Here is a 15,570-nt window from a genome sequence, read left to right on the forward strand (position 1 = left end):
CGGGGCTCGCCTATCCAGTAGGATTATAATTAGCACATGCGTGTTAGAATTCATCTAGGAATAGGATTGGGTTAATTTCCTCCTACACTATATTATATATATATATATATATATATATATATATATATATATATATATATATATATTTACCAAATAAGACAATTAACCATTAAGGGTGATTTGAGAGAGATTTATTTTTCAAGTTTAATTAATATCAAAGGATAGCGGAAGTTGAATTGAAAAATTCAAAGTATTGTTGGATTTCAAAAGATCACAGGGATATTATGCATATTTATGAGTGTTTAATGGTTACTTTATGTCCAATACGTTTTCTTTCGATATTTGTCTTTATAGGAATTTCCGGTCAATCATTTAAAATACTTTGTTATTTTGCCATTATACCTTGTTTATGTGTATTTTTGTGCTTTGAATTCTTATGCTCAAGAGTCATCATTTTGAATCAAATTCAATAAGAGAAGAACAAGTTTAGAAGCTTAATTTGTAATGATTTCCTTCTTTGTTGTTACTACTTATCTATCTATCTATATCTATACCATATTAAAAGACTTTTAAAAATGTTGTTTGGATTTTTTGTCTATTTAAAAGCCTTCACTTTAGATAAAATCGTTTTTTCACAACTTTCATTTAATTATATACTATTATTTTAGTAATATAGTAAAAAAAACTTTCAACATAATAAGGAAACAATTGTAAACTGTCCAAAAAAATAGGTAAAGAAACTTCCAGAAAAAGACGTAAAAATAACCCAAAAAAAGGCAAGAAAATTAAAAACAACAAAGGTGAAAGAATGAGTACTTCAAGCTTCGTCATTGAGTTTCATCAAGTCTACACTTCGACAAGCCTTGAAATAGGGGACATTTGTAGATATTGAAATTTTGTGGGATTCTATAAGACATGTTCAATTCCAGTTAGGGTTCTTGGAGAGTACTCTACGGTCTACCTTAAACCCTAGCTCATGTCTATATAAAGGGCAATATATTTCCTTGGAGAGACCTCTCGAATATTTCACAAAATCATGAAATATTTATAAAAAGATCAAAGTCAAATTATCCTAGTTCGAGAAGCATGTCACTATCGACTCTCGAATCACAAAAAAAAAATTAAGAGAAAAAAATCAAAGGAGCTAAGAACAAAATTGTACTCGTATTTTTTCAATAATATTCTTATTTCTTCAACCAAAAAAAATTTTAAAAATTGAAGAATATTTGAATAAATTTTATTGGTGATCATCCAAGTCTGAGTTTATTATCCAAATATTTACTTCTTCTTTTTGTTACATGAAAGTAATCTAACTTTAAAATTTATTACGCAAAAATTATTTTTCTATATTTATCACATAAAAGTACAAAGTTTAATAAAAAAGAGATTTGTTATTATATGAAAACAATAATTTTTGAAGTGTATGCTAAAATTATTTTATTTTATTTTTTAAAGATGATTATGAAATATAATATACATTGAGTATATTAGTAAAGGAAAAATAGTCAAATCATATACTTTTTAATATTAATGAAAGTATACTAAATATAAAATAAAGAAATTAAAATAAAGAAAACAAATATAATATAGTATATCTCCAAGAAATATTACATGATAATTTTTAGAATTTTATTGTATGATGAAAAAAAGAGAAAAAAATTACCTGAAAAAATCGAAATTAGATGACAACGGTATCCAAAAATAATTTTAAAGAATTATGATCTGTATGTAATAAAATTAATCTTAAAGTTTGATTAAAACATGGAGAGAAGAATAAGATGAAGATGAAGTGATGTGGAGGGTATCATGTACATAATAAAAATCATTTCTCTTAAATAATTGTGAATTTGTGATTCATAGCATAAAAAATTATCTTTTTTTTTTTTTCATCCGGTGTTTCAAAGCTCACATTGAAGCTCCAACTAAATCGAATCGCGCTCTGTAGGACCCATTCGGGGGTGGTGCTCCCAACAGGATTTTCTCCATACTCAGGGCTCGAATCAGAGATCTTTGGTTAAGGATGAATCCCTCCCACCAGTGCACAACTCATGTTGGTAGCATAAAAACTTATCGTTGCACTTACTTTTAAGAGTTTTGATTGAAAATCGAACTTTATTTTGGAGGCAAAAGGTTAGTAATCCATTCATCCACTTTTAATTGTTATGGTATGTTTTTCGAAAGTCAAATTGACTAATTTTTAAAGTTAAATTAGATTACATTATTTCAATATTTTAGACAAGAAAATTGTATATTGAAAACTATACGAAAAGTACTATAAATTGTAATTTTTTGCATATCAATATGATGAAAATTACATCGTAACATGTTAGTCAAAGTTCTTATCGTTTAACTCTAAAAAAATATGACATCTAAAAGTGGACTAGGGAGTATTGTCTTTCTACATTTTTGGGCCTCAAAATTGTGGTCATTTAGCACTTCTCGTAAGCTAAAGGCATGCTACCATTTGAAGGAGTTAATATCTCATATGGTCACCCAACTAATAGTTTTTTTCTCAGAAAGTTACTCAACTTTCTTTTATAACCTCAATGTCATTCAATTATGACTATTGTATATGCAAAATCGCTCAACTATTGATATTTTATTTAGAAAGTCATTCAGCTAATTTAAATATTTATTTCATTAAAATTTGTTGAAAAATGATTTTTGTATATATACACACACAAAGAACTAACAATAATTTCTTTAAATCTCTTGTTGAGTAAGAGAAATTTTAAATTTCGTCATTTAGTTCTCTTAATAATAAATTTTGTTTACAGTGTTAAAGAAAAGTCATATATATATATATATATATATATATATATATAAATTAATCTCCTTTGTGTAAATTATATATAAACATTTCTATTATTATTACGTAATAATTAAAAATGATCAGCTCAAAAAATGTATCATATAAACAAGGGAAAAGGCATAAATTTCCCCTTCAACTTATACCGAAAAGTCAGTTACACACTTTAACTATTATGACGACCTATTACACACCTTTACTACTTAAAAGTGAATTTATTTACTCCCTGAGACGTGTAACACCACTCTCACAGCATGTAGTGTATTACACTCGCTGCCACGTCATCGCCATGTCAGTGTCAAGTCAAATTTTATATTTTTTTCTATTCTTTTTGTTTTCTTTTCTTTATTAATTAACTTTCTTTTTGTTAACTCTATTTTACACTAATTAATCTCTAATTAATTATTAAAATTCTCTAATAGTTGTATCTTTTTTATAATCCCACCCACTTTCTCTAATCTCATCGGAGAAATCATTCATTTGAATTTATACAAGAATTTTCTTTGTCTTCTCCGGCGAAGAACAACCAACCCATCACCACCATAAGTCCACCTCCACAACGCCATTTGTTCTTCTTTTTTGACGAACCATCAGCCAACAACCACCACAAAACAACCACTCAAAATCCAAATCAATCACCAACAAACACCAAACCAAACCCCCTTACCTTATCCCTTTGCGATTTTATTCTTTTGATTTGTTTTAAAGGTGCGTCGGCAAGCTCAAAGCTTCAGCCATGGCTCCGATGAAGTTCCAAAGAGCTCCATACTTTCAGATCTGAAAAACCAACAAATAATCTGGACAACCAACAACACCACTACTACACTCACGTCATTGTGAATCTTTAAGGTTGTGATGAAAAATAAAAAATTGTCATGAAAATTAAAGAATGAAGAAGAAGAGGGTAATGGGTGGGGATGAAAGATTTTGACTTTTTAATTCTTTTTCTAAAGGGTAATGGAAGGGGAAAAGAAGATTTTGATTTTTTAAATTCTTTTTTTAACTTTAATCTTTTCTGACGCGCCAGTTTTTTATTTTTTTGACACGTCAGTTTTAGGGAGTAAATAAATTCACTTTTAAGTAGTAAAGGTGTGTAATAGGTCGTCATAATAGTTGAAGCGTGTAACTGACTTTTCGATATAAGTTGAAGGGGGAATTTATGCCTTTTCCCTATAAACAATTAACAAAATATAGTCGATACCTCAATGGAAAATATGAAAGAAGAAAGGAAGAAAAAGAGCAACCTAATATTATATGATGTTGAACTTTTCATCCAAACAAACTATACAAAATCCTTGTCATGCCTCAAGCATACACCCTGGACGTGGCCGGCACTCGAGAACCATTGTTGGCCCCAAGCGAACCTTTGACCTGGCTCAATACTCAGCGGAAGACTTACTCGACTTACAATGAACTCAAATACAAGTTGTTATACCCCATTTTAACTCGAGGTCAAAATGCGTACAACATATTGGTGATTTTCAAATTAATAATCAACTTAAGAAGTCGCCACCTAGTTAATTACGGTGAATTAGGACACCTAAATATTTAACTAAGTAATACTAAATTTGACTCCAACTAAAGTCTACTAACTTATATAATTCTAGGTAAGAGTTCTATTTTATCCTAATGGAAAAGAGATAAGCATCTTTTAAGATCAGTTAAAAATTATTAACCGGCCAAACTCAGGTTAATTAATTTTTAAAAGCTAAATATGGGTGCTAGAACGTTAAATAAAAGTCGGTGAAATTAGCTAAAAAAACATTTGTTAAGTCTTGAAATCACTAATATATTTTTAAACTTGAAAAGCTCTTGAATTCGAAAGTAAATTAAAAAAAAGTGAAAATTGCAAGAATATACTTCCTCCGTCCCATTTTATGTGACAACATTTGATCGGGCACGAAGTTTAAGAAATAAATGAAGACTTTGAAATGTTTACTAAATTGCCCTTTAAAAAGTAGACTTACTTTTCTCTCTCCTCATAAATGTATTGGAGTATTATTTTAAGATTAAGTGGGACCAACAAGGGTAAAAGAAGAATTGTACATTTAAATACTTACCTTATTAGGAAATGTGACATTCTTTTTGGGACTGACCAAAAAGGAAATGGTGTCACATAAAATGGGACGGAGGGAGTACTATTTAAGACTTTAATTAACAATAAATGTGGATACTCCTTTTTAATTACAAAATTAGTTTTTAAATTACAAACATAACAAAAAAACAATTTTCGAGATTTAATTAAATAAGTTACTCCATATGTCCATAATTATTTGTCCACTTTTGAATTGACACACCTATTAAGAAAACAATAATTGATATAGTGAGTTTACTATTTTATCCTTATTAATTATGAAGTGAATGAATTAAATACTTAAAATTTTCAAAAAGTTCTACATTTTTTAAAGTAATAAATTGAGGGTATAATAGAGATTTTTTATTTTATTTTTTCTTGATTTGTCAAAATGAATAAGTAATTATAAATAATTAAAAATAAAAAATGGACAAATAATGAGGAACAATGGGAATATTAGTAGGAGTAGTATTTTTTCTTTCTTTTTTGGGGGTTATGTACGGATTTAATGGGAATGATAATTTTGATATTACTTTTTATTTTTTCAACTACAATTTACTCATACACGTTATCTATTTTGTACACATACTAATTTTCTCTCTCTTCCTTTTTTTATTTAATCTAGGTAAAAAAGAAGTCTTTCTTTTCCGTCTTCCTATGGTAATCACTAATCAGTATTCTCTCTCTTCTTTTATTATATATATATATATATATGTGAAAATATACTCTCTCTCTCTCTCACACCTTTTATTTTCATCTTCTTCAAGAGAACAATACTCGATTGTTATTTACAAGAACAATGATTTCTTCTCCTCTTTGATTTTCATCTTTTTTCTCTTAGATTTTAAAGTCTCATCAAATTTATGATTTTAAAGTTATTTCATCCGATTTCATGAAATTATGAGTGGAAAAATTCTAGTGGAATCCATTCTTATAAAGAGTACAAGATTTAAGGAGCGTAATAGTCATTCAAACAACCTCATTTTATTATCAAGGTCAAATTTTGAGTTGAATGCATCCGCTCCATCTCTAATTAGTCAAGGTGGTGTAAGAGAAAAAAAATTACGGACGGAAATTCTTCACAAAATTATACCATATTTTTAATAAATATTCACCTATATTTAATATACAAACATCTATACAAACTATAGAACCAACATTATACCAATAATTATTATAAATTATAATATAATACACACCTTTAAAAATACGAATATATATGAAGTCATTTTAATATTTAATTTTTTTCCAAAATAATCATTTTATATCATGAAGAAAATCGATTTTTTGACGATGGTTTGACAATATGGAAGGTATAATCTTACCATTTTAAATTGGTGAGCATTACAAAATCATTTTTAAAGTTGAAATATAACACCACTTTTATATTAATAGGTAATTTTATATACCATTAAATGCTCAATAGTAATTTTTAAGTAATTATGTTTCTAAGAGAATTACACTATGTGTTAATCTAACAATATAATTCATATATGTCAATAAATATCACATATGTATACTGTATTTTTAACACATATTCAACCATTTAATATACAAATATTTGAACCAACTATGAAATCAACATTATACCAATAATTACTATAATATATACCTTTAAATATACCAATGTATATGAAACAATTTTAACATCGACTTTTCCCCCAAAAGAACATTTCTACTATGAAGTAAACTAGCTTTTGAGAATTGGTAAACTAATATTTCAACACTAGAACAAATACTATTCGCGAATAATAAAATCGTTTATATCATTAAATATTCAATTGCAAGAAAATATGGTAAAGCCAGAGTAAACTTGTTCCACATGACATGACAACCCCCTGCTTCCCAGATTAAGTGCAAGTAGGATCCATAAGCATATCGCCAAGAAGAGAGAAAGATATACCTATAATTTCAACAAAAAATAATCAATACTTATATGAAAATGCTTAACAACCATTAACACTAAATATAAACTATGAATTCTGGTGTTAATAAAAATAAAATACACAATATCAATTATATCAAATCATCTACATAATATAGACTACCAATTACACCGAATAATATACCATCACAAATCAATAATAATTATAACCAATTTAATATTTATTTAATTTTATTGTCTATACCAAACAAGAATACTGAAAATTGGTGTTTATATAAGGTCTAAAACATACCAATTACACCAGATCACACACCAAAAGGAATTCTCGAATTATGTGTTATATAAGGCCTACAACATATCAATTACACCAGATCACATACCAAAAAATATTTACTGAATTTGACGTTTAACAAATGTATTTAAATACCATTAATTTCACCAAATCATTTACGAAAAAAACACCTAAGTTACTTTTTCTATAGGACCTAACATATAACACTCACACCAAAAATAAATCATGACTTTGGTGTTTATAAAAACATAATAAAGAATACCAATTACACAACATAATCTACACCCTGTTCACTATCAATTAAACCTAATAACCTACCAAAAATAATTTTAAAAATTTATTGTATATTCAAGAATTAGAAAAAGACAAAAAATTTCACCAAATCATTTATCAAAGCACAAATCATACAGTATGAATTTTATACTAAACCACAAAATCATACAAATTAAACCAACGACAAAATATCAAAAAATAGCACCATTGTGCTGCTTATTAACAACGTCATTTACTATAAATTAAATCACTCAATGTACCCAAATTCAATTCATAAAAATAATTTCTAGCGACCTCATACAGAGTGTAAGACAAAAACAAATTCCTAATATAATAAATTATAAGATAACGATCATGATTTTTTTAAAAAAATATATTAAATAAAACAATTAAAATTATCACGAAAAAACTCCAATTCAATCGTGATTTTGTTCTAACACCTGACGTGTTCCATCATCCGTTGGGTTGAATTAGAATTGAAAAATTGTTGGTATCCATGTATGAACAATAAATCAGAATAGGTAGAAAGAGAGTTTTATTTTTGTTAAAAAATGTTTTTCTTTTATGGAAGAGAATATATAACAAATTTGAGTAAATCGTGTAAGGTAAAAGAATTGGAGATAATCACGGAATATGAGAAAATCGTGGCTTCCCTTTTTCAACACTACATGTTTTTTTTTTCTAAAATGTTAAATTTTAGTTTTGAAAAAAAAAAAACTATTGCTATATAGGCGGAAAAAAAAAATTATTGCTATATAATAGTAATTTAGGTACTTAAATTGTATACTTAAGTTTTTTGCCTAAAATTTTAGATATTATAAAATAAATTTAAATACATTTGATTTAAATACTAAATTAAAAGATAAAAATATAAAATACTATTATTAATAATAATGATATCAATAATATAATAATAATTACTAATTAGTGATCGAAGTAGTAATAATAGTAAAAGTCAATAATAATAATAATAATAATAATAATAATAATAACAATAATAATAATAATAATAATAATAATAATTTAAAAAATAGGAAAATTTCAAATGAATAAAAGAAGAAGAAAAAACTAGAAAAAAAGGGGAGAGGAGGGATGCAACGTAGGCAAAAAGAATAAAAATATCTCATTAATTTCAAATGTTTCTTTCAATTTTGATATAAAATATGCATTGTATTTAAAAAAAATTAAGGATAATAAAAAATAATATGAAAGTCTTCTTTTAAAAAATTAATGCAATATTTGAATGCAAATTTAAATGAAAATTGAGTTGAAATAGAGTTTTAGCTTCTTAACCTCTCTTATACACACTCTTTCAATAATATTCTATTTTCTACTATATTATAAAAGGGAGTTTAGGCCCAATTATAATATATAATATTAAAGATTGAGACTTTTCCCAATATTCAATATTATATATTATACTTGTGGGACTTTTAAAATTTCTACTATGCCCAAGTATAATTTTCTAATATTCAAGATTGGGACTTTCTTGAATATTATATATTACATTTATTATATAGTAGAACTTGGGCATAAACTCCCTTTTAAAATAATATATCTATATGTCACAAATGGAAAAGTCTCAATCAAGGAAGCAACATATATCATTTACAAATGACTTAAAAAGCATTAAAAATTACAATAATTATCAATTTAAAATATTTAAAAGCTATATAATAAAATAGGTTGACTCTCAGAATTGTATCAGGCTCACATATATTGAGACAGAAAAAATAACACATATCATTTTAAAATTACCAAAAAAGTATTATAAATAATAATAATCAACAACTTAAACTATAGATATTTTAAAAGGGTTAATTTTGTAATTTTATCCATATCACATAAATTAAGACAATGTGACCAGTAATGTACGTTATTTCAAAGTTACATAAAAATATTATAAATCACAATAATTAATAACTTAAATTTTTTTTTAAAAACATATGAAAATTTGGATGACTCTCCAAATTTCATTTGTGTCACATAAATTGAGACAACAAAAATAACATATATTGGGTCCATTTTAATTTATTTGTCTAATTTTTTTTATTTTTTTTTTATTTTAAAATTCCGTAAAAATACTATAAATCATGATAATTGACAACATAAAATATGTTTTGAAAAAAATACAAAAAATTCCACTGATTCTTGAAGTGAATCTATCGTAAAAATACTATAAATCATGGTAATTGACAACATAAAATATTTCAAAAATGTTGTATGTGGTAGTCTTATTATGCCTTAAATAGCGTCAAAGAAAGTACAGATTTGTGATAAAAAAAAACTTATTCCTTTATCTATGCAAACAATCGCTTCAAAAACTCGATTATTAGTCTCAAAACATACCATTTATATTATTGGGCCCGTGCATAGCACGGAAAACATTATCTAGTATATATTATAAAGCTTACTTCTCTTTTCTTTTTTATTGATCAATGACTTTATTGATGAATTTATTTACTGCATTATTCATATTCTTTATTTTCTAGAAACCCTTTTTGTTTTGATATTTTCACTTTTTATATGCAGATAAATGATGATTGTGTTAGAGACTAAATCGATATTTGATTTGATTTGGTTAGGTAATTAGGTTTGATTTTAAATTTTAAAAATCAATACTATTTGATTTGGTTTTGATTTTACTAAAATATCTAAAAATAACCAAAGCGGATAGAGAAATTATATATATAGATTTATAATGATTTATATATCATTCATAAATAAAATATAAATATTTTGTTAAATTTTAATCAACTTAAGTCTTAGACTTTATCATTTTTTCTCAAGTCCAACACTTCAATTTTAGCTCAACTATTACAATCCTAAATTAAAGTTCATTAACTTCCATTACTTTAGTGATTACCTACCCTATCTCACATAAGATAGTCACACTTTCTCTTAATTAAATCACTTTATTCGTGTAATAACAACTCTAGTATTGCTTAATTGAATTCACAATATTTTTTTTTTGTGGATTATTCTAGGTGTCTGTGTCTATTGAGATACATATGTCTTTAAAAAATTTATTACTTTCAAATAAAAAAAAATCGAACCAATTAAGAACCAAACTGATGGTTATTTTTTTGGTTTGGTTTGATTTTAAATTTTAAAAACTGACTAAATTAATTTGATTTTGATTTAAACCAATAACAGATCCAAACCAAACCATGAACACCATACGTATATGATACAATTGACATATTTTTTTGAATTGTCGAAATCATAATACTCTATTATATGAGTATATATTAGTCGAAGTTGAACAAACTATAGGTACCGATTTACTATACTGCAAAATATCAAAACCGAACTTCAAAATATCAAATCATACCATACAACGTCCACCCCTAGAAAACAAGTGAATTTGAGATAATTCAACGAGTGAGATAATAAAGGACAAAGTATACTCGATCTAACCCCCTACCTCGTAGACCCTCAGGTTCAATTAAATACTAGATGTTCTTATTTGTATGTTATCATTTTAAATTTTACGTCTCTTAAGAAATTAGTAAGTTTATCATTTTACCATTGTATCCTTATTTAATGTTCTCTTAGGACATGTGTGGAAGGTCACCATGGTAATTGAATTTGGTGCAATTACAATGTATGTGTTGTTTGATTAGCCATGTAATTACATAGTCAACAAGTAATTGGGTGTAATTGGTAGAGTGTAATTACACTCTCCACTTCACAGGAGAGGTTGTGAATTGCTGGTAAGGTAATTACATGATGTAATTAAAAGTTGATTACTTTTTAATCTCTTCATTTTATTTCTATTTTTAGTTTTTTGCTTAAATGTATTTTTTGTTTTTATTATTCTAATATTTTCTAAAAATATTTTCTTATTATTTATAATTCCTTCTTATTCTCAACATTTACTTCCAATGATCCCATGCAATATTTTGTACTATGTTAAAAAAAATATTAGTATAATTTTGTTAGCATTATAATTTTTAAATTAAAGTAGAATTCATTATTGAATAAAGTTATGGACTTATGTTTTCCTTTTCTTTTAAATCATATTTATGTATGTTATGTTTAAATTTGAAATAAGAGTATTATGTTAAATTTTTTGTTTTGAATTTAGAACTTATGTTATATTTTCAATTTCATTTTATTTTAGGAGTATTGACTCAATATTGTGCATTACAAGCTATTTTTTCTTAAGTTAGACTTGCTAGATTGTCTTTTTGTCAAATGTTTAATAATTTTATGACGTTATATTTATAATATTCATCTTTTAGTCAAACATGCCTTGCATGATGTTCATAGAAATTCTATACTTTTAGTTCTTATGATTATTTTAAATTAAAATATATAAATCAATTTTTTTTATAATATTAGTTAAGAACATATGCTTATTAATTAATATATTTTCAAAAGACAAATGCCCTTATTTGTCTAATATAAATTTTATTTTTAAATAATTAATTTTAATTTTTGAAATTCAATATAAATGTATGATTACACTTGTAAGTACATTGTAATTATACTATGACAAACAAACATGTCGGCATGATTACTAGGTTGTGTAATTACTAGGCTGATAATTACTATCATGGTAGTAATTACACAAGTTTCAATTACCTAGTGATTTTCCAAAGATACCCTTAAGGTTAAGTTTCCAATTAGTGAACATGAATTAATTTATTTCTATCAATTAATTTGACCAATGAACATAAATTATTTACTTATTTTTTTATGTTGGTCAAATGTATATTTTCAAAGTTAAAAACTCTCAAGGGTAAAATAGAAAGAATATTGTCATTTATGCATTCGTTTTGTGAAATGACAATATTTCCTCTGTCCATATTAATTGATCATCTTACTAAAAATAATTAACTCATATTAGTGTCAACCTTATTAAATCGTGAGAACATTAATTAAAATTTTCTTATATTACCTTTGTAATTAATTTTTTTTTGAAAGTGTTCAGATTTGTTTCTAAAAATCTCAAAAAAAAAAAATTAAGGGGTGAATTAGTAAAATTATCTTCTTATTTATGATTTCTTAATATGCATATAAAAAATAAAATGATCAACAAATATAGGATGAAAGAAATATTAAAAAACATTTACTTTTAATATAGATGGCATATAAATAGAAAATCAGGAAATATCATATTTTTGTTATGTTTCCTTTTCTTGGTTGATTAGTGTAAAAAAGAAAAATAGTTACATCATTAATATACATTTAATGTTGTTGATTGTCATATGAAAAAATATAGTTTCTGATGGAGGTGCCTTTTGCTTTTTTAAAGTTTAATTTGACCTAATAAATGTTGTGTATGTTCTTTTAAAGAAAGGTGTGAATATTAATTACTCTTTAATAACGGTAGATACAGTACGACATTAAATTAGTTAAGTTTATATTATTTTGTGAGTTATATAATTGGCATTAGTTGGGTGACTCTCCTTTGAATTTTTACGAATTAGAACTTTGATCGGAAACATTTTGACTAGTAAGATTTATAAGTTTGTAATTTTCATCTTATTTTTGTTTGATTTGATTTTGAATCAACGCACACAAATTTGAAAAATATACCATGAAAGGTTAAATATAATTATGAATCAACTTTCAAAACACACAAATATTAGATAATCAATATAGGTTGTACTGTAATGGTGAAATTATTTTATTCTTAATTAGAAGTTTTAAATTTAAATTTTGAATATGAAGAAAATTATATTAGAAATGTCACTTTTAAATAGATCCTACAATGAGTGATTCAAATTTAATTAAAATTTCAATATAAGGTTCGAAAACCTTGTAAAAATAAAATAAAATAGACAAGACAAGAGAGTTAAATATACTGATAGATTAGACAACACAAAGAAGAAGAAAGTTAAATATACTGATTGATTAGACAAGACAAGAAGAGTAGAGAGTTAAATATACTTTGAATATTTATGGGGAAACCAACATATCAATTTACTCTTGTAGCTATATTCAATGCTTGGACGTATAGGCGTATATAAATTATATTAAAATTTAAAATTAGTAATAGTATATATTTTGGATTTATAAAATTTAAAATTAGTAATATTATATATTTTAGATTTATTATATTAAATTGATCAAATTTATATGTTGATGCATTTTTTTATAATAGTGCGACCAATTATGGATACACCTCGGCTTTGGACGACTTTATTTTTCTTTTGTAACTATATCTAAAGCTACTTAAGCTTCGTTTCAAATAATAATATACAGTTAACAAAAAGAAAGGTCCTTTTAAACTGAAATGACTGAAATACCCCCTATAAGTCAAGCAAACATGCTGACCTGGATCATTAATCTATAACCATCACAAAAACAAAACAAAATCATTGTTGATTCAGAGAAGAAGCCACTATTTACAATTCAACTGAGTAATAGAAAGAACAACAATGGGTGAACATTTCAAATATATATACAGTTAACAAAAAGAAAGGTCCTTTTAAACTGAAATGACTGAAATACCCCCTATAAGTCAAGCAAACATGCTGACCTGGATCATTAATCTATAACCATCACAAAAACAAAACAAAATCATTGTTGATTCAGAGAAACAGTGTCAATTTCTTTAAAAAGACATTTTAAAGAAGGTTAGCTCTTTTTTCCTATCAAAATAATGATAAAATCCTAAGAGATAGCAGTGTCAATTTCTTTTTTGGTGCTGAGGGGAGGAAGAATACACATACAAATTATAGAGAAAATGATAGATGCATCTTTCCTAAAAAGAAAGTAAGATTGATGTGCAATGGCTACAAGACATATACGTGTCATCACATCATGAGGTGTTAAGTGCTACTTTCCACGTCCTAAGTACAGATGTAATTGCATTGATAGTAAGCCTCTGTTTCAATAAAGAATAGTCAGATGCATGTTGGAGAAAGCTAAGAAACCAAGTTAGAAACAAAGACATGAGCGAGAAATAATCCTTGCGAAGTAACTAATATTTGTTGTATGGCTTAACATGTTCAGCTACTTTTTCATAAGAGCATGGAACAATGACCAAAGACATGTGTTGTTATTGCATTCCAATTGCTACAAACTTAATTGTGCACCAGAACATCCCAACTAAATGAGTATAAGTTTTGGTCTACTATGTGAAGCCAAAAATAGGTCACAGAATATATACTACTCGTATTCATTTTATATAGATCACTATTTTTAACTTCAAATTTGCAATGTAGACAGGCGGGGAAAGGGTGAACTAAAGATGATGATTTTAAATTCCGATGATGATAAACACAAGTCACTAAGATGAAAGCCTCTGTAAAGGGTGAGCACATGTGATTTAAAATTGCACTATATACATCTCTTGTGCAACAATTAACACCTAAAAAGTACTCCGCAAGAAAAATAATTGATAAATTGTAGATTGAAGATTATCAAGAAATATATGCTTAAGACACTTCTGAGGTTCAATACCATGCCATACTGGAAGTGAGGAAAGAACCTCAAAGTTTATATAGGAAGCAAGCTAGTGAACCCTATGTCAAGAACAACTGTCAACCACAATAATTTTGAAATAGCTCTTTTGCCACAAAAGGTTCATATCATAAGTTACTTGAATTTGAAGACACACTGCCGCAGGGCAAAAATCTCATCATGTGCTATTGACACGTCTTTCTGATTCAAGCAAGTGTCAATGATCATGTTAAATTACTTTCTCTAGGAATTTTCAGAAACATTATTTGAGGACTTTAGAGAAGAAGGATATCAAGCATATACCTTGACATTTGAACTGAATAAAGTAGCTTTTGGAGCGAATTGTATCATCACCACATTCAAGGGCGGCAGAGCTGTCACGGCCGCACCTAAGAGTTTTCTTAAATTGTCCTGAGTCGATCTATGATGTATATTGTAATGATATTTATTAGCTTCAGAATATGAGACTTTAAGCTACATGCCAAATCATTTACTAAATTTTTTCACTTAGGAGATAGATACTTTGGGAAATCTTGCGTGGAAGTAGACACTTCAGATTTGCCATGTGGTGAAATGAAAGAAGTACAGAGAAATGTCAAATATGAAAGTTTATAGTTGTGAAAGCAAAACGTAAACATAATAGGGCAAACAAGAAGAGGGAGAAAAAGAGAGGGAGTGAGTACCTGAGAACTTTGCTCAACACCTTTCGTGAAGGGATCGCCAACTACAAGTCTCATTACACGTGCCTTTGCCTTCCCTATAGGTTCATCATATACTCGTTCATATACGTAGATATGGGAACCAACACAACAACATTT

The sequence above is a fragment of the Solanum stenotomum genome, chromosome 2 (assembly GCF_019186545.1).
Source record: "Solanum stenotomum isolate F172 chromosome 2, ASM1918654v1, whole genome shotgun sequence".
Lineage (NCBI taxonomy): Eukaryota > Viridiplantae > Streptophyta > Magnoliopsida > Solanales > Solanaceae > Solanum > Solanum stenotomum.